Source organism: Perca fluviatilis, chromosome 17 (genome assembly GCF_010015445.1).
Source record: "Perca fluviatilis chromosome 17, GENO_Pfluv_1.0, whole genome shotgun sequence".
Taxonomy (NCBI): domain Eukaryota; kingdom Metazoa; phylum Chordata; class Actinopteri; order Perciformes; family Percidae; genus Perca; species Perca fluviatilis.
Window position 1 is genome coordinate 35628549 of NC_053128.1, and position 9505 is coordinate 35638053.

The following is a 9505-nucleotide window of genomic DNA, read 5'->3' on the forward strand; positions in this document are numbered from 1 at the left end:
TGCTCCTGCTAGTGCTCCTCCTGCTACTGCTAACGCTCCTGCTACTACTGCAAACAGTAATGCTACTACTGCTGCTAAACTAACCCCCCCAGTGAACGGAGCTGCAAGGAGCAGGAGTCCTATTGCTACTCCTGCTCCTGCTCCTCCAGAAACATATCCTGCTCTTCTGACTTCATCTCTTCTCTTCTGCCTCTCTCTGGCGTCATCTCTTCTCTGCTGCATCTCTCTGGCTTCATCTCTTCTCTGCTGCATCTCTCTGGCTTTATCAATTCTCTGCTGCATCTCTCTGATAACAGTAGGGAGGTCTATGCTCAATCTTCTGCTTGATCTTGGTGTTGAACCTGAACTCCCCATCTTCAGGTCTCCTGGTCCTCCTGAAGTGTTGAGAGCTCCTCTTCAGAGTGATGAAGTAGCTGACTTTAAATCAAACTGTGATCTGATGTGATCAGAAAGGTTCTGTGGAGACAGGAAGAGACACACATCATCAGAATAAACACACACAGAGACACACACACACACGCACACACACACACACACACACACAGGTGTTTCCTCACAGCTCCACTCAGGTACACACACACAAACACACAATCCTTGCCACTCTGGGGGAAACTGGCTGTCAGACAGCTATGTTTTTTTTTTTTATAATTATTATATATAATCTTCAACTTTATCACTAAGGCTTGTTTGGATATATATATATATATACATACATACATGTATATACAATGTATTTGTAACTTTTTACTGTAGAATACTGTCACAGGGAATATGTTTTAGCCTCTTTTTATAAAGATGTTTTATAGCTTTTTCTGACCAAATACTACAGTAACTGTACAGTTACAGTTGTTTCTAATTGCTTACACACATTTTCAAAACTACATTTTCATTGGTTTCTAAAATTGTTAAGAAACCTTTTCATTGGTTTGTAAAATATGCATTCTGCTGGCTGCCTTCCAATAAGCATAAGGCTTCCACATTTGTAACATGTATATATTCGCACTGTGTTCTTTGTATCCTTTGGAGGCTGCAGGATGAAACTGAATGGAAGAACTTGAAACTTTCGCTCTGTAGCTTCCCTGTAATAATATTGAAATTAATTACATATACAACTTTGCAATATATCACTCAACCATCTCTGTGTATTCTCCTCATTTCTCTGTGTTTTCTTTCTCTCTGTTTTTCCTTGTGCACCATAAATAAAATACATGCATTCAATTAACTGGTTTGTCTGTGTCATTACGCTTTTGGGTGTGTATATAATATAAACTGTTTTCAATGTCATTATTTTTCCATCAAATTGTGTCCTGGACACAGGAAACTTCTAACTGAATAATTATATTCAGATGGTACCTGTTTTAATGACTCGTAAGGTATACAAGCTCTAAAAAGACATTAACGAAAAGTGTATCTTTATTATAAAATTTATTCAAGCATTACTATATACTGTACACAAGTATATTACACATGAAGGGCGATCAGACTCAGCTGCTGATGATGGGGTTGTTTCAAGACTGCAGACAGAAGGAGAAAGCTTTAGGTTAGTCCAGTAGTTATCCAACCTGTCCTGGTAAGATTAGAATAGTATCACAAGTATATTTTAACATACTGTCACATGAAGGTACTAATACATGTTTGCAGTAAACTATAAGCTAATGTAAACTGCAACTGTAAGCTTAATGTAATTAAGATTCATTAAAGCAATTCTCCTTACCGGTAAGTGTTATGACAACTACAAACATGAACTCCCATGAGTTTTTAATTCATTGACATGGGATAAATAAGAGAAAACGGCTATTGCTTACATTAAAGCCTATCAGTGTCGGTAACGTTATACCTTCGCACGGTGCGGGCAAAGATACCGACAGAATATTCTCCTGCTGCAAGCAGACTGATTCATATTCTCCATCTCAACAAAAAAAATTGAACAGCACAGTTCACAGTTCCACATCCATTTCGTCCAGTGTTTTGAAATGCAGCGTGGAAGTGAAGGCGGCGAAACATTTTCAATGATGCAAGCACGCAATGACGTGCACTTGGTAGCCTGTTCCATTGTACATGTTCTCCGAATGCTAAGGAGGAGTCTGTGTGTGTGTGTCTGTGTGTGTCTGTGTGTGAGTGTCTGTGTGTGTGTGAGTGTGTGAGTGTCTGTCTGTCTGTGTGTGTCTGTCTGTGTGTGTGTGTGTGTGTGTGTGTGTGTGTGTGTGTGTGTGTGTGTGTGTGTGTGTGTGTGTGTGTGTGTGTGTCTGTCTGTCTGTCTTGTGTGTGTGTGTGTGTGTGTGTGTGTGTGTGTGTGTGTGTGTGTGTGTGTCTGTGTGTGAGTGTGTGTGTGTGTGTGTGAGTGTCTGTCTGTCTGTGTGTGTGTGTGTGTGTGTGTGTGTGTGTGTGTGTGTGTGTGTGTGTGTGTGTTTGTGTGTGTGTCTCTGTGTCCTTAAGAACTGAGTATTGTGCTACTTATACCCTTAAGAACTGAGTATTGTGCTACTTATACCCTTAAGAACTGAGTATTGTGCTACTTATACCCTTAAGAACTGAGTATTGTGCTACTTATACCCTTAAGAACTGAGTATTGTGCTTATTAAGTGATATTGTGAAGACCTGTTGCCTGCCACTGGTCCATGAGTTTGCATATTTATTGTACTGCATCTGTTATGTATCTGTATAATTTTTCTTTATGTGGACACAAATAAATAGTTAAAATGTGTGTGTGTGTGTGTGTGTGTGTGTTCTTACCTGTTTGTGTGGCGGTGCAGGTGAAGCAGCAACTGAGCGTGCTCAGTCTGTCTCTTAGCTATCAGTCCTCTGAGTCGTTTCTCTGAAATCACATGACCAGAGAAACCTGTCAAACAGGATCCACTGTATAGAACAGTGTTTCTCAACGGGGGCGGTACCGCCCCCCAGGGGGCGTTCAGAAGATGATGGGGGGCGTTGGAGCAAATATTTTGGAAAGGGGGGCGTTGAGGTGCCGTTGGGGGGCGTTTGTTTGAAAGCTAGTTTAAACCAAAGATTCACAATAACAACACATGTTTACACTTAAACTACTAAAGAAGAAGTAGTCTGCAACATTAAAAGCTGCCAGTTTACAGCGCGACTGGACCAGACGGGTATCCTAACTTCTCTGTGCTTCTGTCAGCTTTGATTGGTGCAGCTCCGTGCTGCCTTCATGGAAACGGGACGTCAGAGCATCGTCTTAAATGAGCTCTGTAGCTACTACGTGAAGCTGCGTTCAGATAAGAATAAACCAATCGCCGCGACGTCCTGTTGTATTCTTTACCCCCCCAATGTAGCACAAGTAGACTTTATATTTCACAGTAACAGTTTTTCGTCAGATGGTTTATTAAACACAGCGTTTCCTACTGTACCTGAATGCAGCTTCATTTCACGGAGAAAGAGAGAAAGAAAAGAGACGAGCGAGAGATAGACTGTGCTTTGTTGTTGTTTGGCAAACAGTCAGCTGTTCCATAAACCCGCGGGCAGTTCAGGGCTTATATTTGGTGTTTTAAAACTTTCTTATGGAAGCCATAGAGGAAGTGATGTCACTGTTTACTGTACGGGACTCTCACACCTCCTCAAACACAGCGCGATTGTGGGGGCGTTTTCTCAAACGTTTTTTCTGCTATTTACTCCCAAGACAGGCGATAGCAAACATAGCTAGACTCTTCTAAGCATTAAAAACGCCTCTCACTAACTTTCAAAGGTTGTAAACTTATTTCCATTCGGCAGTAGGTGTCGTTCTTCAAGTCGTTTGTCATCACCAAAATACGTGTGTGTGTGTGTGTGTGTGTGTGTGTGTGTGTGTGTGTGTGTGTGTGTGTGTGTGTGTGTGTGTGTGTGTGTGTGTGTGTGAGATAAGTGCCAGCTTGTTTTGCGTTGGCACGATTCGATTTTAGATTTGAATGAAAAATAGATTTGAATGTTAAAGTGCTAGCTGTTTCTGATTGGCTACTGTTAGTGTTTGTAATAATAATAATAATAATAAATTTTATTTAAAGCGCATTTCATGACACCCAAGGTCACTTCACAAACAAAAAAGGTCACTTCAAATGATAGTCATCTTCTAAAGGTGCTGAGGTTCACACCATGCAGCAGGCCTTTTGATAATATCTAATTATAGTTTGAATGTTACATATCTAGTCGTTCTGATTGGCTGCTGTTATTTAATTTGAATGTCAAATGGTTGCATTTTAAAAAAAAACCTGTAAATATATATAATTTCTATTCACATGGCGTTTTTGATACCTGGGAAACTAATACATGTGTTGTTTGTCATTCAATGATTTGATTTTTTGATTATTTTTGATAACAATAGTAACAACAATAATAGGCCTATATTAGGGCGTAATCATTAATATTCAGGGCATTTAGCCTACATAATATTTGATGGGGGGCGTTAGGGACCTGGATAATGGATAGGGGGGCGCTGGCACAAAAAAGGTTGAGAACCACTGGTATAGAACAATACTCTGATGGAAATAGTGGGCTAATGGTGCGTTCTTTTTGTCCATCGAAGTCAATCTACGAGTTGTTTTCCAGAGTTACGACCCGGAAGTTGCAAAAAGAACGCCCCCGAGGTCGTATACATACGACTCGTCAAGTCGTCTGAACTCAGAGGACCCCGAGCTCACTTTCAAAGATGGCTACGTCGTGCATCACACGTAGTAAACATTGTGGTTTTCTACAATTTTAAGCACTTTTGTCTTTGTTGTAACCAAATGAAGAATTCGTACACACAGCACTGTATACTGCTACCTATAGACATGTCACTACAGTCTTATTAGGAGTTAAATACCACCTCATTAGTTAGTTAGTTAGTGGTACACATAGCACTGTATACTGCTATCTATAGGAATGTCGCTACAGTCTTATTAGGAGTTAAATACCACCTCATTAGTTAGTTAGTTAGTGGTACACATTGCACTGTACACTGCTACCTATAGGCATGTCTCTACAGTCTTATTAGTAGTTAAATATAGCACTGTACACTGCTATCTATAGGCATGTCTCTACAGTCTTATTAGTAGTTAAATATAGCACTGTACACTGCTATCTATAGGCATGTCTCTACAGTCTTATTAGTAGTTAAATATAGCACTGTACACTGCTACCTATAGGCATGTCTCTACAGTCTTATTAGTAGTTAAATATAGCACTGTACACTGCTATCTATAGGCATGTCTCTACAGTCTTATTAGGAGTTAAATATAGCACTGTACACTGCTACCTATAGACATGTCTCTACAGTCTTATTAGTAGTTAAACATAGCGCTGTATACTGCTACCTATAGGCATGTCTCTACAGTCTTATTAGGAGTTAAATACCGCCTGATTAGTTATTTTGGAGCTTGTGCAGCTGAAATTGGCTAGAGTCGCTCGGTTGCTATATGACAACAATGGCTTTAAGCCGAGTCTTGAGCAGAAAGCAGAGCAGTAGCCTAACGTTAACGTTAATCAAAACCTAATTTTCATGTATCAAACTGTGAAATATATTTGTGTAATATGTTAATAACTGGGTGAATAGAATCCTAAATGTTACTAAAAATGTTACAAAAATCCATCTTTTCTCCAACTCGTAGTATCGTGTGACAAAAAGAACGCAACAACCCCGCGGTTATTCGTTTTATTCAAATAAAGACTTTGAGACGGGTAAGATAAGTTAGTTAGGAGAAGTACCTGCAAACCAGCGTCTATGTTTATGAATCAAACTTGTTCTTGTAGCTCCGCAGCAGCAGCAGCTAGTAGGCCTACTAGTCCAGTTTGCTGCTAACAGTGACAATGAAGAGCCAGTAAGGTTACCAAGCAGCAGCTATATGAGCCCAGAACTCCAGTTTGGGCAGCTAGGGTTGCTCATTGACTGAATATTATAAGAATTAATAAGAGTGTGGTGTTGACCTGCTCTAAAATGCCCTGGGATAATTAATGATGCCAGATGATTCGGCACTACCATAATGACACTGACTTGACTTGATCAGAAAGCTTTGTAAAAAGGAGAGATTTGTGCTGAGAATTATGAACATTGATAAAATGTGATTTAGTGTCAGAAGCAGAGCCAGTAGTGTGCATTTGGGATAGCTGCTGTCAGTGTGGATGGCACATCTACTGTAAGATGTTGTATCACAGTGTGTGAACAAGCAAACATGATCAGATTAGCTACAATATAATCACTTTTTATGACCAAATATTACTTGTGACCCATTATGAAAGTTGTATGAAATATTCAAAGGAAAAAATAGATTATGGTGTCTTTAGAAAGTGCAATACAATGTATCTTGTTCTTTATTTAATCTGATTACTTATTTGCACAGAAACAGATTCTGATATTGTTCAACATCATTGGGTTGTTGTTAAGATGTTAACTTTTCTAATAAATCTATTGTGAGGCAACACTTGGAAATAGTGATATTTTACAAAATACGCTGAATTACAAGGATGTAGAGAACAGGGCGCTACTGCAGACTTATATACTAAGGTTTTGATAAAAAAATTTTAATATAGTCATTTGTGAAGTAAAGTGGGCCGGTCTAAGGCATGAAAATCCAGGGCTGAAAATGAGTCCCACCTAGGCCCTGGTCTACACAGCACAGTTTGATTTAAAGTCAGCTTCTTCATCACTCTGAAGAGGAGATCTCAACACTTCAGGAGGACCAGGAGTTCTGAAGATGGCTTCAAGACCAAGATGAAGAAGAAGCATATACAATCCTCCTGATCTGTCTGAATTGATGCGCAAACTTAAAAGACTTGCAGCTTCATTCAGAAGAAGGTGTGACAACATTGAAGACAGGATGAGACAGCTCACTGCTGAAGTCAGAAATATGCAGAAGATATTAGCAATAAGAGCCATTAATCTTGCAGGGTGAGTAGCAGCAACAGCACTAGCAGCAACACTAGCAATAACGCTAGCAGTAATGGTAGCTGATGGAGCAGCAACAAAAGAACCCACATCTCTTACAGCAAATGCAGGACAAACAATGAATGAGAACATAAGTATGAAGAAAGTAGAAGAGCTGGGGAAAGAGTTCATGGAGATGGTTGAACCGCTGAAGAAGGACCTGGAAGAAATAAAGAGGACTTGTGAGAAGTTGGAGCAAAGATCAGCTGAAGATCAGGCTGGAAAGACTGACAGACATGGAGGTGTTACAGAGGACTCTTCGAGCAGTGGAGAAGTTTCAGACTCTTGCTGAAAACACTCTGGCAGACATGGAGGAGTTTCAGAGGATTCTGAGACAAGTTTCTGAAGATAGAAGCGAAAGAGAAATCATCATTTTGGCTGATCTGTTTAGCATTGTGGTTCATGACTGAAAACTTAAGAAGAACTGAAAGACATCACAGAACACAGGGAGATGATATTGAGGTTCCCAACCTTTTTTCCTTGGCGCCCCCCCTACTCACGTCTGAGTACCCCCTGGGGGTGCCCGGACCCCAGGTTGGGAACCACTGATGTAGATAACCTTATCCATCCTCACTAACACTCACACCCATCGTTGACATGCTCTACGTCCCAGCAGAGGCCAGGGGACTACCCTGGAAATCCAGAGTTCTTGAGCAGGGCTGCTCATTAGTATGCCCTTGTATCTGAGCTGCACCAATCACATCGGTGTATCTGATATAGGCGGGCCAGAGGGGAGCTAAACAGATGACAAGTTTAATCTACCAGTTAGCTCCACTGGTAGCTAAGCGTATGGGGCTCTGGATACATCCCCCCGTGTAATGTTGGTATTGGTCGTAGTGTTATCCAATTGTGTGCAGTGAGATTTTCAAATGCAAGCTTGGTGCCACCCCTTGAGTTGGGCCATTTTCATTACTCAGTGCCAGACCCTTAAACTTTTGGATTTGGGTCTGGATTTCCAGGCTAATTTGCAACGGCAATGTACCACAGACCTTGCGGCTCACACCTCTCAATATTTCCTGATGTTTGCCTCCCCACTGTTACGAGGAGTCTTGGACCCCATCATAACTGCTTACAGTTCGAGTTATAATTATTTCTCACTAAATCTGCAGTTTTTGAGATGATCCTCTGAGCCTGTTTATCTGAAGAAACCTCAGTGTTGGAATAGTTACTTTCTCTTTAATTGTTTTTGTATACTCTGTAACATTAACCTAACTCAGTGGTTCTCAACCTTTTTTGTGCCAGCGCCCTATCCATTATCCAGGTCCCTAACGCCCCCCATCAAATATTATGTAGGCTAAATGCCCTGAATATTAATGATTACGCCCTAATATAGGCCTATTATTGTTGTTACTATTGTTATCAAAAATAATCAAAAAATCAAATCATTGAATGACAAACAACACATGTATTAGTTTCCCAGGTATCAAAAACGCCATGTGAATAGAAATTATATATATTTACAGGTTTTTTTTTAAAATGCAACCATTTGACATTCAAATTAAATAACAGCAGCCAATCAGAACGACTAGATATGTAACATTCAAACTATAAATAGGTATTATCAAAAGACCTGCTGCATGGTGTGAACCTCAGCACCTTTAGAAGATGACAATCATTTGAAGTGACCTTTTTTGTTTGTGAAGTGACCTTGGGTGTCATGAAATGCGCTTTAAATAAAATTTATTATTATTATTATTATTATTATTACAAACACTAACAGTAGCCAATCAGAAACAGCTAGCACTTTAACATTCAAATCTATTTTTCATTCAAATCTAAAATCGAATTGTGCCAACGGAAAACAAGCTGGCACTTATCTAACACACACACACACACACACACACACACACACACACACACACACACACACACACACACACACACACACACACACACACACACACACACACACACACACGTATTTTGGTGATGACAAACGACTTGAAGAACGACACCTACTGCCGAATGGAAATAAGTTTACAACCTTTGAAAGTTAGTGAGAGGCGTTTTTAATGCTTAGAAGAGTCTAGGTTTGCTATCGCCTGTCTTGGGAGTAAATAGCAGAAAAAAACGTTTGGAGAAAACGCCCCCCCCCCCCCACATCGCGCTGTGTTTTGAGGAGGTGTGAGAGTCCCGTACAGTAAACAGTGACATCACTTCCTCTATGGCTTCCATAAGAAAGTTTTAAAACACCAAATATAAGCCCTGAACTGCCCGCGGGTTTATGGAACAGCTGACTGTTTGCCAAACAACAACAAAGCACAGTCGATATCTCTCGCACGTCTCTTTTCTTTCTCTCTTTCTCCGTGAAATGAAGCTGCTTTCAGGTACAGTAGGAAACGCTGTGTTTAATAAACCATCTGACGAAAAACTGTTACTGTGAAATATAAAGTCTACTTGTGCTACATTGGGGGGGTAAAGAATACAACAGGACGTCGCGGCGATTGGTTTATTCTTATCTGAACGCAGCTTCACGTAGTAGCTACAGAGCTCATTTAAGACGATGCTCTGACGTCCCGTTTCCATGAAGGCAGCACGGAGCTGCACCAATCAAAGCTGACAGAAGCACAGAGAAGATACCCGTCTGGTCCAGTCGCAGTGCTGTAAACTGGCAGCTTT

General features: G+C 40.4%; 1 long non-coding RNA gene across 1 annotated transcript; it reads right to left on the bottom strand.

Moving 5' to 3' along the window:
* Nucleotides 1–284: 284 nt before the first annotated feature.
* Nucleotides 285–2767, bottom strand: LOC120545354. Its single transcript, XR_005636681.1, has 3 exons — nt 2734–2767; nt 1466–1514; nt 285–456 (listed from the first exon to the last, which is right to left on the bottom strand). It is a non-coding gene; the product is annotated as an uncharacterized LOC120545354 (long non-coding RNA).
* Nucleotides 2768–9505: the final 6738 nt, after the last annotated feature.